Source organism: Anguilla rostrata, chromosome 1, assembly GCF_018555375.3.
Source record: "Anguilla rostrata isolate EN2019 chromosome 1, ASM1855537v3, whole genome shotgun sequence".
Classification (NCBI taxonomy): Eukaryota; Metazoa; Chordata; class Actinopteri; order Anguilliformes; family Anguillidae; genus Anguilla; species Anguilla rostrata.
Genome location: NC_057933.1, coordinates 6,052,772 through 6,072,856, shown reverse-complemented (window position 1 = coordinate 6,072,856; position 20,085 = coordinate 6,052,772). Strand labels below are relative to the sequence as shown.

General features: G+C 46.0%; 1 protein-coding gene across 2 annotated transcripts in view; it reads right to left on the bottom strand.

Moving 5' to 3' along the window:
* Positions 1–20,085, bottom strand: part of LOC135237213 (leucine-rich repeat and fibronectin type-III domain-containing protein 2) — a 136,132-nt gene that overhangs the window by 16,190 nt on the left and 99,857 nt on the right. Inside the window, exon 4 of one of the 2 annotated variants that reach the window (XM_064304130.1) lies at positions 17,211–17,308. The exons of the other annotated variant lie outside the window; for it this stretch is intronic. The gene's annotated coding sequence lies outside the window, so the exon portion shown is untranslated. The remainder of the gene's footprint in view (positions 1–17,210; positions 17,309–20,085) is intronic. 2 annotated transcript variants of the gene reach the window in all.

Below are 20,085 nucleotides of genomic sequence, written 5' to 3'. Positions count from 1 at the left end.
CTCCTGCCGCTCTTATTTAAAGATTTTAAAATGATAAATGTAAATTATTATAAATATGGAATAATCCCATCCTCAAGGAGGTGGCTACACCTTCGACCACAATTCTGAGCGCCTGCTCCCCCCACCACCCCCACCCCTCGCCTTCTCTCTCCAAACAGCATGGAAATGCATTTGAGCCCTACTTAGTCTTGGATGAATATGGGGAAAAAAGCCCCCCCCCCCACCAATGAGCACCCCCCCCCACCCCCACCAATGAGCACCCCACCCCCCCCCCCAGTATGGTTTACGGCGGAGTCTGGGAGATGCAGATAGCGGATTCCCCGGCTCGCACGGGTAAAGCGAACCGGCGCTTCCCGCACGTGGGGCAGAGGAGAGCTTAATGTGACGCTTCCATCATTCTGTCGTGCTCCTGCGAGAAGAGAGCGAGAGAGAGAGCGCGAGGATCGGGGCGATGTTACCTGAGCTTCGTGACCTCGGAGGCAGCGGGGATTGGTCCTCCTCTCGTGCGAGTTTAGCTGGTTGTAAGCGGCTTTCAGGTGGATGTATCTGAGCCTCGCCACGTAAGCTCTTGCTGTAGCAGGACCTCCCGTGTCTGATTCCGCTCACCAAGCTATCCATCTGACGGAGCGCAGGTCAATGCTTTTACGACAGGGGAGGGCCGCAGTGTCTGCGGGTTTAACTACAGTGCTGGAGGGCTGCAGCTACTGCAGGTTTAACTGCAGTTATAGAGAGCCACAGCATAATCAGGTTTAACTCCAGTCCTGGAGGGGAGCAGTGTCTGCAGGTTTAACTCCAGTCCAGGAGGGCCACAGCATAAGCAGGTTTAACTCCAGTCCAGGAAGGCCGCAGTTCCTGCAGGTTTAACTCCAATCCTGGAGGGCAGTAGTGTCTGCAGGTTTAACTCCAGTCCTGGAGGGCCACAGCATCTGCAGGTTTAACTCCAGTCCTGGAGGGCCGCAGTGTCTGCAGGTTTAAATCCAATCCAGGAGGGGAGCAGTGTCTGCAGGTTTAACTCCAGTCCTGGAGGGCCACAGCATCTGCAGGTTAAACTCCAGTCCTGGAGGGCCACAGCATAAGCAGGTTTAACTCCAGTCCTGGAGGGCCACAGCATCTACCGGATTAACTCCAGTCCTAGAGGGCCACAGCATCTGCAGGTTAAACTCCAGTCCTGGAGGGCCACAGCATCTGCCGGATTAACTCCAGTCCTAGAGGGCCACAGCATCTGCCGGATTAACTCCAGTCCTGGAGGGCCGCAGCCTCTGCAGGTTTAACTCCAGTCCTGGAGGGCCACAGCATAAGCAGGTTTAACTCCAGTCCAGGAAGGCCGCAGTTCCTGCAGGTTTAACTCCAATCCTGGAGGGCAGTAGTGTCTGCAGGTTTAACTCCAGTCCTGGAGGGCCACAGCATCTGCCGGATTAACTCCAGTCCTAGAGGGCCACAGCATCTGCAGGTTAAACTCCAGTCCTGGAGGGCCACAGCATCTGCCGGATTAACTCCAGTCCTGGAGGGCCGCAGCCTCTGCAGGTTTAACTCCAGTCCAAGAGGGCCACAGCATCTGCAGGTTTAACTCCAGTCCTGGAGGGCCGCAGTGCCTGCAGGTTTAACTCCAGTCCTGGAGGGCCGCAGTGCCTGCAGGTTTAACTCCAGTCCTGGAGGGCCGCAGTGCCTGCAGGTTTAACTCCAGTCCTGGAGGGCCGCAGTGCCTGCAGGTTTAACTCCAGTCCTGGAGGGCCGCAGTGCCTGCAGGTTTAACTCCAGTCCTGGAGGGCCGCACCATCAGCAGGTATTTGTGGTTTTCCTTCAATCACCAGCCAATTAAGGCATTCAGAGCACAGCGTGCAGACAGGGAGTGTCCAGGACACCCAGGACAGAGCCTGCCCCCCCCCCTCCCCCACCAGTGACCCAGGACAGAGCGTGCCCCCCCCCCCCCCAGTGACCCAGGACAGAGCGTGCCCCCCCCCCCCCAGTGACCCAGGACAGAGCGTGCCCCCCCCCCCAGTGACCCAGGACAGAGCATGCCCCCCCTCCAGTGACCCAGGACAGAGCGTGCCCCCCTCCAGTGACCCAGGACAGAGCGTGCCCCCCCTCCAGTGACCCAGGACAGAGTGTGCCCCCCTCCAGTGATGCACGCACACATTTTCAGCAGGAAATCACACCAGAAAAAGAGCCATGATGTCTCCGGGGGCCCGCTCATTACTCAACAGGGTCCACGCGCACCGTGAACCCTAAACCGCCCCACTTTTTTCTCCTTTTTCTCCTTTTCACACGCAAGGCTTCTGAAGTAACGGCGTTTTAATTTCGCCCCCGCCGCCTGGATGTTTGCCAGCGCCGCCGCGCTCTCATTTATCAGCTGAGACAGAGTTTTCATAACCGCCACCCCGCCGTAAAGGGCAGCGTATTAAAACTCTCTCTCCCTCTCTCTACCTCTCTCTCTCCCTCTCTCCCTCCCTCCCTCTCTCTCTCCCTCCCTCTCTCTCCCTCCCTCCCTTTCTCTCTCGCTCTCTCTCTCTTTCTGTCTCTCCCTCTCTCTCTCTCACTCTTTCTGTCCCTCTCTCCCTCTCTCTCTCCCTCTCTCTCCCCCCTCTCTCTCTCTCTCTCTCTCGACGCGCTCCCCGCTCTCCATCTACAGTGTTAATCACCCCAGCGCTCAGTCACAAACAGCCACTCTGCGCCGTGACTTTGATTAATGCTGCCCGGCCAGCCTCCGCTGCCTTATCTGTCTCAGAACAACCCCCCCCCCCCCTCACCCCCCTCTTATAATATTAGAGGGGCGGAGGTGGAAGGAGGCTCTCGCCGAGCAACCAAATTAATTTTCGCCACTGGATGCAGAGGTTAAGAAATCAGATTTCTTTTCCCACATTGTCTGCCTAATTAACAGCACCGCCAGCCTTTCTTTCAAAGGGTTTTTCTTACGCTAGAAAGAAAAAAAAAGAAGAAGTTCCTCTCTAATGAACTGGCTTTGTTTTAAAAGGGGCTCTGTCCTCTGGCCTTTGCTTCCCACAGAGGGTAAAGACACGATGCAGGGTCAAACATAAACAGAGCCTGTGACAGTGTGAAGCCTTTAAGGGCATGTTCGTGAATGCATTCCCTACCCGAAACACAAACAAAAGGGACCTGGTGCATACTTACAGATACTGTTTTTAATCACGGCGGGGAAATAGTCGAAGCCTGAAATTCAATTTACGACGCAGAGCATAATAACAATTAAAGAAAATTAAAACTGAAAGCAAAGCAAAAAAAACCCCTAACATAAGATAACAGATATTTAACTGCCACAATCCGAGCTGGGAGCCCCATAATTATTCAAACGTTAGTGCTCGTAATCAGCGTACGATTCCAGGTTAGAGACATACCGTTACGACTACTCTGGGACTAATAATAACGATATTCATAATCTGAACGACTGTGAATGAAATATATACATTAATCAACAGGTGTAAACCAACCTAGGTTTGAATTTCATGGCTAGGCGAGAGAAAAAGTCTAAAAATTGGACGGACAGGTTTTGGGGCAAACTGGCAACTCAACAGCCACGCAGCGTTTGGGATCCTTTCCGTCGGACTCCAGGAACACCGTTTCGGTGTGTCGGTTAACCGTTTAGTATGAGCTTCCGTCTTTCCCCTCCAGCCCGGCTGATCACATATGGCCGAGATCACGCGAGCTGCGAAACGCCAGTAGACGCGAGAGAGGAGGCGCAGGAGTGAGAATCGCACAGGAAAGAGGGGGAGAGAGAGAGGAGAGAGAGAGAGAGAGAGCAGAGAGAGAGAGAGAGAGAGAGAGGAGAGAGCAGAGAGAGAGAGAGAGAGAGAGAGAGAGAGAGAGAGAGAGAGAGCGAGAGAGAGAGAGCCACGGCGCACTGAAGCGCACTGCGATTACGCATTCCTCAGAATATCTCACAGGTCACGGGAATTAAACTGTTTGCAGAAGATGTTACGGGGGTTAGAGAAATAAACACGCTCCCTTTCCTCTCGTTCCCCAGCGATGCGCTCCCTGTGCCCCGCGCCGCAGACGACTGGCGCTGCCGCATGCGCGCATGGAGAAATGAGAAAACACCTAACCAGACATGCACACACACAGACATGCCTATGCATACACACATGCACACACACACACACAGACAGACACACACGCACACACCACGCACACACACACAGACATGCGTACACACACACACAAACACACACACACGCGCAAACACACACACGTCACAGATTCTCTCTCTCAGTGAGCGTGAGTACTTCAGTGCTATTTCACCTGATTGGAACTGCACCACAGACAGGAGGAAGCAGCATTCCCAGAGTGCACTGCGCATTCTCTCATCACATCTGGCGGCCCTGCGGTCTGCGCACTGCACTCACTTAGGCACTAATGGCCGGGGGACATTTCAACACTCAGAAGGCAGTTGGTGAAGTTAAAAGTCTATTTGGAGTCCCTAGAGCCACCGCAGTTATCTCTGCGGCGGCTGCCTTAATGATAAGTTAAGCTAGTAAAAAAAATCAAAATAAAAGTTGTTTTAGAAAGTTTATGTATTTAATTTTTTAAATTCAGTTTCCATCTTGTTTTTGGACATCAATGGGGTGCTGCATGAAGACAAGAAGCCTTCTCACTGAATTGTTTTGATTGGTTACATGTTAAAGACGTTAACGCGCAGAGAACAAAAAAAAAAAAAACAAAAAAAAAAAACATGTGCGTGTATACACATGGTCAACTATCTAGGCTTGCCTGAGTGAATTAATTAACATCTTGAGAAGGCAAAAAAATCAAAATAAAAGGTAGAAAAGTTAGGCTAATGTTAACTAAATTCTTCTGCTGGCGAACAAGCATTGGGAGTGCATGACATCCAAGACAAGAGCAGGCTCGACGAATGTTTGGATTCAGGTGACATGTGTGAAAGACTTAAGCGCGAGGGGAAAGGAAAAAAGAAAAAAGAGGCAGTTAACACATCGTCACTACTAGTGTGAGAGATAAGAGACTGAGAAGGAACAAAAAAAAGAAAAACGTCTAGAATGTTTACATAGCTCTGCCGAACAGAGGGAGGGAGGCAAAAAAGATGCGAGCCAGAGATTCCACCTGTCACAGAGCAAACAGGCATACACGATGAAGAAGAGAGAGAGAGAGAGAGAAAAGGGAGGAAAGGAGAGAGAAGGGGAAAGAGAAGAGAGAGAGAGGAGGGAGAAGAGGGAGGAGAGAAGAGAGGGAAGAGACGAGAGAGAGAAAGAGAGTGGAGGAAGAGAGGGGGAGAGAGAGAGAGAGGGACAGAAGAGAGAGAGGACGCACAGAGTGGAGTGTGATACGAAGCCCGTCTGGCAGTTGTTGTGCCTCCGTGGTACTTGGAGTTAATTGATGAATAAGTAATAACTGCAGTATCAAAAAACTAGGCTATAAAATAACGGCCATAAAAAACAGCTGAAAGTTTCTCGGAAAAAAATGGAGGGGAGGGGGAGAGGGAGAGGGAGAGGGAGAAGGGGGGGCATACTCCCACAGGTTGTAATTTACAACAGCAGCTGCCCTCCAGCGCAAGAGATAAGCGCCACCATTTAATGGTGAATTTCGAAGAGATCCCCCCCCTCCCCCCCACACACACCCAGCCCCCCCCCCCCCCCCCAATCTCATAATCATGTTAGGCTAAATCCAAGAGAGATTCTTTCATACGATAAGTCAGGCTAAGTCACCGCTCTTTTCACGGGCCACCTAAACACTCTCTAATAACAGCCCACTTCTGCTCTCTCAGAAGAAAAAGGTTCCAAAAGGCTCCTCTGCATCTCCACAGAGGAACCCTGCCTAGCTCAAAGGTTCTTTGTTGGGGCCAAAATGGTTCAATTGGGGAGCTTTCACAATTTTTGGCACTCGCCATAGAGGGTTCCATAACGAGCTAAAAGTGGGTTTCCCTGTGGGGGACAAGCCAAAGAACCCCTCTTTTGTGAGAGTGAACATCAACGACGGCATTTACCGCCGTCCGACTTGTATCTCCTCCAGCGGCCGTCACCGGGGCAACCTGCAAGCGGCATTACCCCTGAGACCTGCGTGCCAGGCCGGTACTGTCGCTTGAGCCCGTGTTCTTACGGTCTCCTCCCATGAAAGAGGACGGGAGTTCAGTTGAGGTGAGTTCATAGGTGAAGCTTATTTCTCTGCACAATACAGGCAGCCATTTCCCCCGCTTTTGCTAAAATATCTTCCCACTAAAAAGCTCCTAATCGTATTTAAAAAAAAGAAAAAAAAAAAACCCTCCAGCTCTGTCTCTCTGATCCATTGCTAGAGCACTGAAACATCTGCCCTTTTGATCAGGTGAAGCCTGTCTGCGGCCATGGTATCCATCTATCTATTTATTTATTTATACATTTTTGGTCGAGTCCGTTTCGGTGCGAAAATTCGGAACTAATCTGCTTTTCGGCATCTGGCGATGCGCTGCCCCGTCGTGTCGTTCGATTTTTCATCCTGACAGGCGGGCGCGGCTGAGGAAGCTGACACCCGCGCGATTCGATTTCAGCCTTTCCCGCCGATCCGCGCGGCGCGAGAAAGCTGATTACCGCCATCGCCACGGCCAGCGCCGCCGGCGGCTTCCTCTCCGACCGCCAAACTGCAAGGAGGCCAGGGAGAGTTCGCCCGCCACAGCATCCAGGCCTTCGCCTACACATGGACACACAAGCATGCACACATGCATGCACGAATGAACACACACGTACGCACACACTCACACACACATACAGACACACACAACACACACACACACACACACACATATGCACGCACGCCCACATACAGACACACACGCATATGCACGCACGCCCACATACAGACACACACACATATGGACGCACGCCTACATACACACACACACATGCACACACGCAAAACATACACACACGCACGTACACACACGCACACACACACACACACACGCACGCACACACACACACACACACACACACACACACACACACACACACACACACACACACACACACACACACACACACACACACACTCACACACACATACAGACACACACAACACACACACACACACTGGCACATATAGGAATTTTCAGAAGGACCTCAGGTCGAATCGTACGTGTCTAGTGGAGGGGGGGCGGTGGAGAGCGGAAGGCCGCCCATTACAGAGTGTGCAGCGTAGCAATACCCAGACCCCCCCCCCACCCCCCTCCCTCGCCCCAAACAGCCGGGTCTGCTTACCGCTCCCGTAGCGAGGACCGTTTGTTTACGCCGAAGGTTTTTCCTGCTTACGCGGGCGGGAGGATGAAAATTTAATTTCCATCGCAGGTGTTAGGACACGGCAGCGAGGCTGGGGCTGGCAGAGCTGCGTCGGTAGCTGAGGTAAATATTTACCCACAGGAGGACGTGAGGTCATCAGCTTAAGGACAGCTGTGATTAGTCGCATACTGCACTGTTTTGGAATTCACAATTATTCAAGGCAATGCAAATGATACATGGTTCATTTTATTATTTTTTTTTTTTGCAAAGTATTTTAAATGTAAACATCAACTAAACACATTGTTACACAGGATAAAAATGGAAAAATGGAAGGAAGCTATTTGACCCCGGCTACTCGTATAGTCTGCATGTGTACATTTGCCCAGCTCTGAGGGGATTCTTCCAATCAAGGCATTTGGCTATGCAAGCTTCATGTTCACACATCACACATACACGTTTTGCCACTGAGGTGAGTGTGCCTTGTGATGGATTGGCAACCTGTCCTGGAAGTATTCCTGCCTATCGCCCAGTGCATGCTGGGATAGGCTCCAGCACCCCCCGTGACCCTGACCAGGAACCAGTGGGTTAGATAATGTATGGATGAATGGATAATGAGGTGGGCAAGGTTTTGGTTCTTTGAGTCAGTTCCCTTTAAAATCATCCCTACATTGTAAGTGAATGGTAAAATCTAGGGTGCTCTCTAGTTTGTAGGAGAACATAGATGGACCCAACGGCGTGTTCTCACCATTATATGTTATACTGTTCTTACATGGAAGCCAGTTCCAAGCTTCTGCAAGTTTACTGCAAGCTTGTTGTTGGAATTAAAATTTTAACGCGGAATTAAAATTTTGTAAACTGTTCTATATGAAATGATTTATAATCCCATGAAATAATTATTAACAGAGCAATCTTCAGGTAATGAGCAACTAAACCCAACTTAAATATTAATAACGCCTTTTATTACCTTACATCGTTCTGGCAAGACAACACGTGTTCTGTTACAGGATACATTAATGCTTTCATTTGCGATGTATGAAACTATGGGTTGAAAAAAGACCACTTCCATTATGAATAAAAGCGATTTCCTGAAAGTGATGTAGGATTTGTATCAGATGAAACCAGCTCATGTATACTCCGGTACAGTGCTTAATGTTGGAATATAATTGGAGATCGTTTTAAAACACGCTTTTCATCCCTGCAGTATGCACAAATATTGCACTTACACGGTCTGAGAAACTTAGTCCAGAGTGAGTCATGGACACAAATACACATTCACGCTATTTACAGGAGATGGACCATTACCTACACATGCTCAATGCCCTCACAGCCTCTGACAACTTAAACACACCCCACCCAGAGATACATAATTCTCCAGAGCGAGTTACCTACACATAATTTACAGTGAGACTACATGTTATTAACAGGACAAGACAAGTTACTGGTGTCCAGAGTAACAGAACTAATGGATAAAATCTCCATTTAGAGTAGAGGTGGATAATCCAGGCCTAGAAAGTAAAAGACCCCCCCTGTTCCAGTCACCTGGATTTGGTAATAAGTGCAATTCTTCAGCCAGGAGGTAGAACTAATTAGTGAAGTCAGCTGGCTGAGTTCATGGGTGGAAGAAACGCCTTTACTTTCTGACCCATGGACTTTCCACCTCTGATTTCTACTGAAATAGATGCTTTAGTGTAGCACCGATCCCTCTGTGTTGACTTCTTGCAAACGTGGAAGCTCATCTTAGTCATGAATTTTTAAATTGATTGTCTCTGTGAAGTTATTTGTTTCCAAATGTTTAATTTCACATTAAAAAAAAAAAAACAGTTTGTTTCTGCTCGCGTATTACAGTATCACCTCAACCTGAATCCGCTAATTGTCTTTCTCATAGTGTGGTTCTCATAGCATACTTATGCCTTATGTACTGCAGGTTTAACTAAAGTTAGTCACACATTTGTTGATTGTTTTAACCATGTGTGAAAACCACGAATGCCACTGGAGCTGTAGGCCATTTTGTGAAATGCAGTGTGTGTTGTCTTGTGTAAAGCATGAGATTGTATTCATAGTTTTAAAAAAAAAATTTTTTCTTGATACTCTGTATTATTTTTTAATTAACTGACTACATTTTTTTGGGAAATATTTCTCTGTCTGGCTAAGCAATGCCCAGATTTGTCATACAAAAAGCAGGCTGCAAGAAGTGTGGCACTGAGACCGCAATGCATTCTGGGACAGGCTGGGGAGTAATCTGGAAGCCTTTCGGGGGTTACTATGGCAACCTGGATCAGGTGTGAGTGGCAGCGTGTGATGTCCAGACTGACAGGTGTCTAACAGCCCTGGCGCTAGCACCTCCACCGGGGACAAACCCAGTGGAACGACTGACACCAGGGTGCTGACTGACAGCTTCACTAGGGGAAAAAAATATAAAATAAATAAACTGCTAGGCACTACTAGGCTGGCCAAGAATTCATTTTCAAGTCGAAGATGAAAAAAAAAGTGTTTTAGTTTACTTGAACAAGATCAAGAGCATTTTCAATGCGCCTCAGGCAAATTGGTTATACTCTCACCAAAGAGCTTTTGGTTATTTGGTTATTCTCTCACGGTCATTTGCCAAAGTGTTTTATTATTTTATGATAATTTATTCTCAGGCTTTAATGTCAGAATAGGCATTTTTAAACTCAAAATAAATTCAAATGTAAACCAGTACCAGGGAAATGATAATTACAGGATGAGAGGAAATATGAGGAAAATGTAATTTGGACTAATCCAAACGGGACATGAAAAGGAATTGTGTTTGGAATAAAACCTTAGGAAAACACAGTCAGACAAGCAGATGAAAAAAAATAAAACAACTCAAAAGACATCAAATGCATGGGGAAAAATGCAGAATGTGTACAAAGTGTTTGCATTTCTTAACAAGCTATACAGAACAGCAGTTTAGCAAAGCTATGATCATGCTAATGGAGGTTTAAGATGAAGCAAGCCAAAGGTATTGTGTGAAAAAAAAAACATGTCTGATCTGTCCTGAAGTGATGTGAGAACATAGAGTCATCATCATTTGTGTCCTTCCACATCATGCTAACCAGTCAAACATGCAACCTAAAGCCATCAAAGAGTACAGTGGATATATGGATACCCCTGCTATTCAATGGAATAACTTTCATAAGAATATCTCTGCATTCTAAATAGTATTCTAATGAGCCCATCAGTTACATAGTTAGCATGGGTTCTACAGAGGCTAACAGGCTGGCTATTTTCCCCACTCATTTGCATATCTGTCTAAAAAGGCATTCAGAGAAATTCAAACATTTCAGAAGTGTCACACTGTGCTCCCACATTACACTACAGGCATTTAGCAGACGCTCTTATCCAGAGCCACCCACACCATTTTTACATTTACATTGCATCCATTTCTACAGCTGGATATATACTGGAGTAATGCAGATTAGGTACTTTGCTCAAGGGTACAACGGCAGTGTCTTATCCAGGAATTGAACCGGAGAACTTTAGGTTACCAGACCAGTTCCTTAACCATTATACTACACTGTCGCCCTTACAGAACTCTGGTTGCTAGGGAGATGACACTGAAGCAATAACAGCACCTGACCAAAAGAAGCAAATAAGATAACAGATAGAACGCTGACACTGCAGTTCCAGACAGTGTGGAATTTTGTTTGAGTGATCTCAAATCAGAGTAATCTGTTACTGTGAGCCACATTTGTGAAAGCACTGCCAGTCATTAATGAATGGCCACATGACACTGGTCCCAGATGCTAATTGGACAATGACTGATAATCATTGCTCATACCCGATATCTACTGAAGTCTACTGAAGATGATAACCTTTACCATTCAAAATGGACCAGGCGGGCAGACGCCCACATCTGGTAGCAAAATACATACATATTTTTATTCGAATATAGAAATATGTATGAATATATCAAATATATCAAATATCTTCAAACTTTTCATGCTAATTAAAGAGAGAAGTTTATATACTCCTGCATCATCAGAAATAGAGAGAAAAACAAACAAACAAACAACCAAAAAAAAAACCCCACAAAGCTCCGAAGACAAAGAACAGAAAACAGAAACTTCCAGATTTTAAAGGGAAGGCTCCTTTGAACATAGGTTTCTCTGTCTCACAGATTAATGAACCTCCAGCACTACTTGGAATCAGCCCAAGAGCGTTTCGAGGGAACGTCTACTCTTCCGAAGCTGTTCACTTTAATCTCTGACTGGTGCTTCCACGCAGTGGTTGAGACAGAGGCAAGCCAACCTCAATGCCCGCCTTTCTAGAGGAGAGACACCCACCATCTGCCACACAAACCGCGCGCAATTGCTACTTACTGACCTGGGAAGCGAGACCTCCATGACCTGCCTGGCCTCGGCCAGAAGACAAAAGCCAGTGTTAAAAATTTTTTTTTTAAAACGGCGTACATTTTCACAGCTGTGAAAACCATTGTCCAGAGTGGCCGTGCGAACAGCATTGCGATGAATAAATAATGGGTGTGTGGGCGTTTAGATTCATAAAGAATTCCTTCTGACTGCATACTGCCTGGTGATTCACTGGCATCCTCATCAGGGAAAATATTACGACCAGTTCTCTCAATTACTTAATTTAAGCAGCTAATTATGCAGTCAAACAAAAGCAATTGCCCCTGGTTGCAATTAGCAAAGAAATAAGGCTATAAATAGCAAGTGTGAAACAAAAGCTTCTCACGGCCAACACTCTTAATTTTCCATAATTTAAACACACACACACTAACACACATGCATGCACACACACAAACACACACACACACACATTGTCTACACTGTATTTTGATTAACTCAAGTGCTAAGGAGGACCAGGAGAAGAGGGCACACTGTCAAATGCGAACAGATCAAACAGATCAAATTCTAAATTTTCACACTTTCCTTGAACTCATTTAGACCTAAGGCGAATAATGAATAATGCATTTCACCTTCCCGACGTTTATTTCAGCGAATCACGATGCATTTCATCGGTCACGTGTCTTGAAAACGATGACAGCGTCTAAAACGCGCTCACGTCGCGTCCGGCTCTAAAGGGAGAAGCAGGCAAACGTCGCACCCGGCAAAGGGATATACACGCAAATGTTGCATCAGGTCTTAATGGGTTAAGGGAAAACAAGCACGTGGTAAGAGAGAGCTGTAAGCCTTGGTGCCGGAGGATGTATGAAATTAATACAACACTTCACTTGGGGAAAGGTATCAAATTTGGAAGCAGGCGTAAGCCATTATTTGGGTGTGATTGCTGACACTGTGGGAGTAATACGATTATTAAGAGGAGATGTGAGGACAACTTGGCAGGGAAAGAGCTACACTATATGACAAAAAGTATCTGGACACCCCTTGGTCTGGGGGTGTTTTTTATGGTTGGGGCTAAGACTCTTAGTTCCAGAGAAGCCAAATCTTAATGCTGCGGCATGCAATCACATTCTAGACAATTCTGCGCTTCCCCAACAGTTTGGGGAAGGCCCTTTCCTGTTTCAGGATGACAATGCCCCCGGGCACACAGCGAGTTCCAAAGAGAAATGGTTTTGTCGAGAACGGTGAGTGGCCTCTGCTTGTACGTTACTGCACGTCAAATTGGCTCATCAGGCCAGACAGAATATTACCATCTGCCCAATGGCAACAAGTATTTTTTAAGGCTGTTATCAGCAGATACTAATACCGCCATGATATTATTGTGCATTCCAAATGCCTATTGCACATATGCTACCCACGTAGCATTTTCATTTGTAAAATCTAAAGGCACTGGATGTGCAATTTCAATCTGATAAACGGCAGCCCATTGCAATGTGTGCTAATTTGCCTCCAGTGGTGTTGCTGTTTCCAAAGTGCATTAACTGACCTGCTGAGGGAAATTTGATCAACACGCATGGCCGCTTGGGAAGATCTGAAATCCACTGGAAAAAAAACTATCTTCCTAATTTAAGCGTTGAGCAGTACTGTTCAGTTTGCTACTCGTGATGCAAAACACAGAATGCCTTACTTGACACCTTTCTGGAGAGATTCTGTGTATGTTCTGCTATATTATCATTGTTTAGAATCAAAGGTTTTTTTTTTTTTAATTGACAAAGAAATTACTTGGACAATAACCTGGAAATTAGTGCAGATAGTAGCTGTATTATAACAAAATTCATTTTATAAAGTGTCACTGGTTTGGCTGTCCTTCAAAGTGATTACAAACCTTGAGTGATTCAATAAGCAGTTTTAATTGCTACAACCTTCATTTTAACTTTTTTATTTTGCATATTCTCTATTGAATGGAAGCAAAATATGAAAAATATCTACACATGAACACATTTTGTTGTGATTTTGTTATCAATCCATTTGTTGGGTTTATATGTAGACATTTCAATGGTTTTATGCTTTCACAACTAATTACAAATGGAAATTAAATCTCCAGGTATTTGCATAGTTATGTTTTATTGAATATTTATTCAAAATACGCTTTAAAGAGGAGCCTGGCCTTCGCACTTTGACTCTCCTCAGAAAGAGCAAAACCATAACGAGAATCTATTTATTTAATGGACCTTGCATGTACGTAAAGAGAACACAGTGTTATTTTTGCTTGTACAGAATACTGTTTTATTCTTTATTCTGGCTACTGGATCTATTGCTGTCTGTCGCAATTCTCAACAACTACAGCGTCTTCCCTTTAAATGACTGAACATGGTACTAAAGCTGACATTAAAAGAAAGGGATTTGAAAGCAGTGGAAATTTCTCATAAACATGTGGTTTTCCTAAATTTCTACAGAGGTTTATTTCAGTTGCATCGAGGCAATGTATGGATGCATGGGCGAATGCATAAATTTGTGTCCGAAGCAAATGTATTGATGCAGTTATAAAAAAATGCTCTAAATGGTTTTTAGCTCGAAAAAGGCCAAAGTCCATTTCACCAGTAAAATATGGGACTGTTCATTCTGCTTGATTTAAACACATTTTTAAGTTAAGGGCTGGTTTTTGCATCATACAGTATTTCTCACAAGACATACCGGAAAGCTGATACCAAATATAATTCACATTTTAATATTCAGTGGAAAGAAGTATTGTGGGGGGGTGGGGGAAAAACTCTTGACAAGAATCCAAACTCTGTTCTAGTTATTATGATTATTTGATTACTAGTTTCCCCTTTGGTCACATTTCATTTGTATTCCAATAACACCGATAGCAGAGGCTTTTTACTTGAAATGAAAACAATGATTTATGTTTTTCAAGCAGGAAATTACTTTTTTTTCCAACAGAGTAATCCTACAGTATGAGTTCCTATGCAATAAATAACAATTTCTGCCGGATCCTCAGTTCATCCACAGCAAATCTGATTAGCAGAATAGTTTCCTGCTCTGGACACACACACACGCACGCACACACACACACACACACATACATGCACACATACACACGCACACACACACATGCACACACTCACCTAAACACACACACACACACGCACACACACACAGAAGCCACATAGCTTGATCCGATTTGTTCGGCCTATCAGGGAGTGCACATTGGCACGAATGATCCCGGCGCAGAAAAGTGGCCATTATTTTTTTTTCCCTTTCTTCAGGCAATTGGAAGAACACAGATATGGCTGTCTGGACTGCTCCTGACATGGAAGTCCCACGTGAGGCCGTACCCTATTAGTGGTAACGGTCAAAGAGATGTCAGTACCGTCCATATAGTTCCCCCCCCCGTGTGAGCAGCTGAATGTTTTGTTTTGTTTTGCCGGCCGACATCTATGGCTATGTTTCATTGTCGTTTATTTCACCTGTTGGGAGATCTGGGACTAGCTAGCGTAAAACAACTAAGTGGCGTGATGTACTGCATGCCCAGGAAGTGCTTAAGAAACAAATTTGATTTGCCTACACCGGTTTCATTTTTCACCTAGTTATGAACCGAAGCTAAACACAAGACAGCGGCCTTAATAGCTCGTGTTTTCCTTGTGTGTTCAACTCTGCGCAAGGCACCGTAGGTGAAACTGAGATTAATCTACAAGATTTTGTCCATTCTGGATATGTAAATGAGTAAAACTGGGTTTCATGTAGAGCAGCAGGAGCTACAGGCCCTCTTGACGCCGGATCAATGGAGCCCCGTTTCCCCACACGGGGGGGAGAGGCGCAAAGCAGGTTTCTCCAGTAACGATCCACAGCCCGGCGACAGCCTGTCCCCAGCGGCCCTGCTTCCGTTTCGCACCGGAGTTTCGAGTCTATCAATCTGAGAACTGTCGATGGAAATGGGCCCGTCAGGGGTCCGTCAGGGATCCGAAATCCCGCCGCTCGCCCCTCACGAGCCCGCTCTCGCACGCGGGTCATCAGTTCATCGCCCGCGTCCAGCTGGAGATTGTTCCGGAACAGGGACGTAACAAGCCGACGAGTATTCGGAGTCAATACACACAGCCTTGTGCCAGACAGTGGCGTTTGCCAAGCGCACCTCACTTAACATTCCCCTCAACCCCCCCCCCCCCCCCCCAATAATGCACGCACCCCACACTCACACACACACACACATCAGTCCTTCTGTTTGTATTTCTCTCCCCTCTCTCGCTCTCTGTTTTTGGGTTTTCATTGCAGATTTTCGAGTACTGTCCCATAAAACCGTTCTGCCGGATGCTGGTGTTTACCTCGAATCTGGCTTTCCTAGGCTTCCAGCAAACCCGGAGGCAGCCTTTTATCTCCCCCCATCAAAAGAACACACCTGGAGCCTGGGGGGTCAGAGTTCAATACCACCCCCCACAACCCCCCCCCCCCCAGCTGTTAGGCAGTCCGCACTCTACCAACACTGAGAGGCAAGAGGAATGTGAATAATCCTGAGCTGAAGAAAGCTTCTGCTGAGAGCGCACGGAAGATAACATCCTGATATCAAAACATAAATCATCCACCTCTTAGTAATGAAATAATATATACATATCAAAAAATAATAATCTTAGGATGAATATCTGCAGGGGAAGGACTCGTGAATAAAAATCTAAATTGTCAAACTGCAGACCCGCAGATTTACCCCACCTCTGTATTATGAGCACTGTAAAGGGGTCAACGTGGGAACAGTAGCTACAGGTGGCATCCGTTTACAAAGACAATTTATAACTCGCTATTGAGCTTTCATGAGTCCGTGGTACGCTCTCTCAGAAATAAAGGTACAGTCGAGGTACATTTTTGTTCTTTAATGAACAAATTTCCCAAATGTACCCTGAAAGGTACAATAACAATCTTTGGGTACTAATTAGTACCTCTTACAAGCCAAAAACGCTGCGGATGAATTATTAAATTATTAAACCCACGGCTAGGCGTAAAATCTTATCTACCGTTAGGGTACCATCCCAGCGACAAGCGTTTGTCTGTCTTTAGGCACTTTCTCATGCCTTTTTTTCTGAGAGAGCAATGGTCTCCTTGTCTTGTCTGATTTAACCATTAAAGTCTGAAACAAGCTAATTTTGTTTAAATGTATTTACACGCATCATACGTTTAGGTAACACGACACACTGCTTGAAACATACATGATGGAGGGGAAAAAAAAATTCTGTGATTATGAGAGAGACGGAGCTGTTGAATTAAAGGGGATCGTCGGGTCAATGTTAACTGACAGCAAGCAAGATCCGTTGCATGAGCAGTGCTGCATTAGCAAAACAATTATCGCTGACAATGTATGTAACCCACAAATGAGCATGGCTATGTGCGGTATGCTAATTAACAGATGTGTCAAACTCAATTTGGAGTCCCTGTTGTTCTCATCCCCCTGTATGAGGAAGTGGCTCACATTATTTTCACCTCCAGGTTACATTCCCGCAACGAAAGTGCTAATTATCGCCGTAATGCACTTACTATTTAAATCGTAGATTGACATTAAAACTGCACATTCTCTCGCTTCTCAACCGACACACACCGTGCTGTTCTAGAATGTTCTAGGAACGTTCTTATGTCGGGGCTGCTTTTGCCGCCTATTTTGAAATAAAACGGACAGTATTTTTTGCGTCCTTACCTATATAGTGCGGGTTTCTGCCATAGGGCCCCCCCCTCACAGACAGGGGCCAATTTCACACGTGTCCGCAAGCCTCCAGACTGGGTCACGCAACCAATCTAGGGGAGGTACAGAGGAAGAAAGAGTCAGCGGCGTACGCTCGAGCGGCAACGGGAGGCAGTGCTTGCGTCAGGGGAGAGAAGAGCGCGGCAGGCATTCGCAGGAATTACGTTTGTTTGTGCGCGGCGCGTGAGTAAGCTTTCTTGACACGCTGGTGCGATTACGATTTATTATTGCGAGATCTGTTTTGCACCCTCAGACAAAAACCAAGGACAAGAGTAGGCCGGGCTTATGCTAAATTGCACCACAGGAGCGGGGGGGGGGGGTTATCTAGTGGTATGGTGTGCCCCATATAGCACTGCATTCTGTTCAGGATTACCCGAGATTCTCAGTTTCTGCTTCTACTCTGAAGAGTTCCCCCCCCCCCCACCATAGCATTTGACGGAGAGATAACACTTTGAGCACAGCGACTGAGACGGGTTGTGGTGTGCGCAAAGCACAACAAAGCCCAAATCTCAAGCACATCTGTGAGTGCACAATGTGTGCACTTGATTTACTGATAATTCAGGCATGCCTAAAATAATCTGATATATGCTCGCCACGTCGACTGCAATCCTGAACTGTGGCTGACTACAGGCAGAGCTGGCTGCTTAGCTAACCGACTGGATCAACCTTTGCATGAGAATGTCACTGATGTCAGATGTGTCTAATTCCTTGAAAATCAGCGTCAGTATTAATGCTGCGGATGGTTTAAGAAGCAGTATTCACGGAACTCATTAAACTACAAGGAGCTTCGCTGTCTTTTTTTCCTTAGCACATTTCCTTGTAGTGAAAATGCATTATGGTCCCACAGAAATTTCCCCCCTGCCCGCCTTGGCTCCTGTGGTGCAAAATTTATCATTCAGTTGTAAACAGAGATAAATTAATCTTGTTTGGATAAGCACTCGACAGTCAATATCGGTGTCCTCTCAGAAGCGCAGCCACTGCTTTCCATCAGCTAATTATACTGAAAGTACTTTCTTCTGTATCAGGGCTGACTAACCTTTGCCCATTTGAGAACTGCTTTTGATTTGCCATCGAGAGGATACTCTTCATTTGTCAATGGCTCCTTATAATTCCGTGGCGCGGTTTAGTGAAGTAAACAACATTTTTTTTGTTGTTTTGTTTTGTTTTGTTTGTTTTTCTGGTGCATTTCTTGAAAGCAGTTCTCAGAGGAAATTAAGCGGCAGGTACCTCGGAAAGCGAACAGGAATCTTTTGCGGGGGGGGGGGACTCGAGCGGCCTCCTTTTCCCAAGGTCTACAGCGGGACGACGGCTTTTTATCAAATAAGAACCGAGTACAGCCGCGCTTCAGCGAAATTGAATTCCAACGATTCGACAAACGGAGGAAAATTAGAGCGCAAGTTAAATGCTAATCAAACACGAACTGTTTCAATTGCAGTAAAACACGTATTGTAGAAAAAAAAAACACAAAAACAGAATGTGCTGCACAGAAGACATTCATCAAATGGATTTACACAGGATCCAGACAGAGATGCTGTTAGCCAATGGGGGATAGCATTGTGTTTCTTTAAAGCATAACGTCTGCATGCCAAGAGATAATTAGTGGATAGGCTACACTTATTGCAATCTCCTCAAAGGACAGGAAGCTAGCTTCTGAGTCATGACTTCTCATTTAAAACAATCCTTGAAGCGAACCATCCTTTGGCATAAATTTTTGCCAAAGAGAGAGAAAATATTTATTTATTTACTTATTTATTTAATGTCCAGAACAGCAGCGTATTTTGTATTATCAACACGACCAATAAAACATCCTCCCACTGCAACAGACACAAACCACAGGAGGGAGGCTACTGGGATCAATGGGACTCCTTCCGAATGTGTGAAAGCACTCTTTCAATTAGCAAACCCCTGACTCCCCCCCTCCTGCCCGTGGTCACGGTGTCTTCTACCCCCCAACCTTGCCGATCGTTCCCCTCCTACGCGGAGGAGCGATGAGCTGAGGGGGGGGGGGGGGTGGAGAGGGGGGTTTGGTAGTCAGGGGTAACTGGGTTCCGTGGAGCAGAATATAATTGAAACAGCCCACTCTCTCAGCAGAACCCACCCCAGCATCTGACCCAGGGGTCCCACATGGGCTCCGGGACACGTACAGTACAATAAAAAATGGCCGCTCTCAGGCTGGAGCAGAGAAGGAGCTTTCCTTAAACGGGGAACGGGTGGAGAAGCCCGTCGTGTCCCACGTCTCGATGGCAACTAGCAACTGGCACAACATGCATCTCCATGCGCTTTTGTGAGATGGGAGCTCTAAAATTTTTTCATTTTAAAAAAATTAAAAAATTACACGTGTCGATTATCCGTTGATCGTATAAAAACACATGTAGATGCACAGATACTCAGTTAGGGTTATGTGGTTCCGGCTCCGCTTCAATGTAAAGCACTTTGAGATGCTGAAAAAGCACAAACATTATTCTCAACCACACAAGCACTAAGCAAATGACACATCCACAGCCACTGACGTGCCAAATATGTTATCAGGGTCACTGCTTTCGGTGATATTATGCTCTGATCTTCAAAAGAGAATGGAGACAGGAAGTGCTGTTCTGAAACCTGCTTACTTTTACTCCAGTACTTGTCTGCATGACTGGCTCAAAAAAAAAACAAAAAAAAAAGGACGCTAACCTCTCATGTCTATTTATGACACACATCATACATACAGCTGGCTACGCAGTGGAGCCACAGGGAAGGCCGAATACAATGCCGCACCTTTTCTTACTGTGCACGTGCAGAGAGCGTGAAGTGCTGTAGCCTTAAAGAACAGTTGGGTATCAGGGAGTGT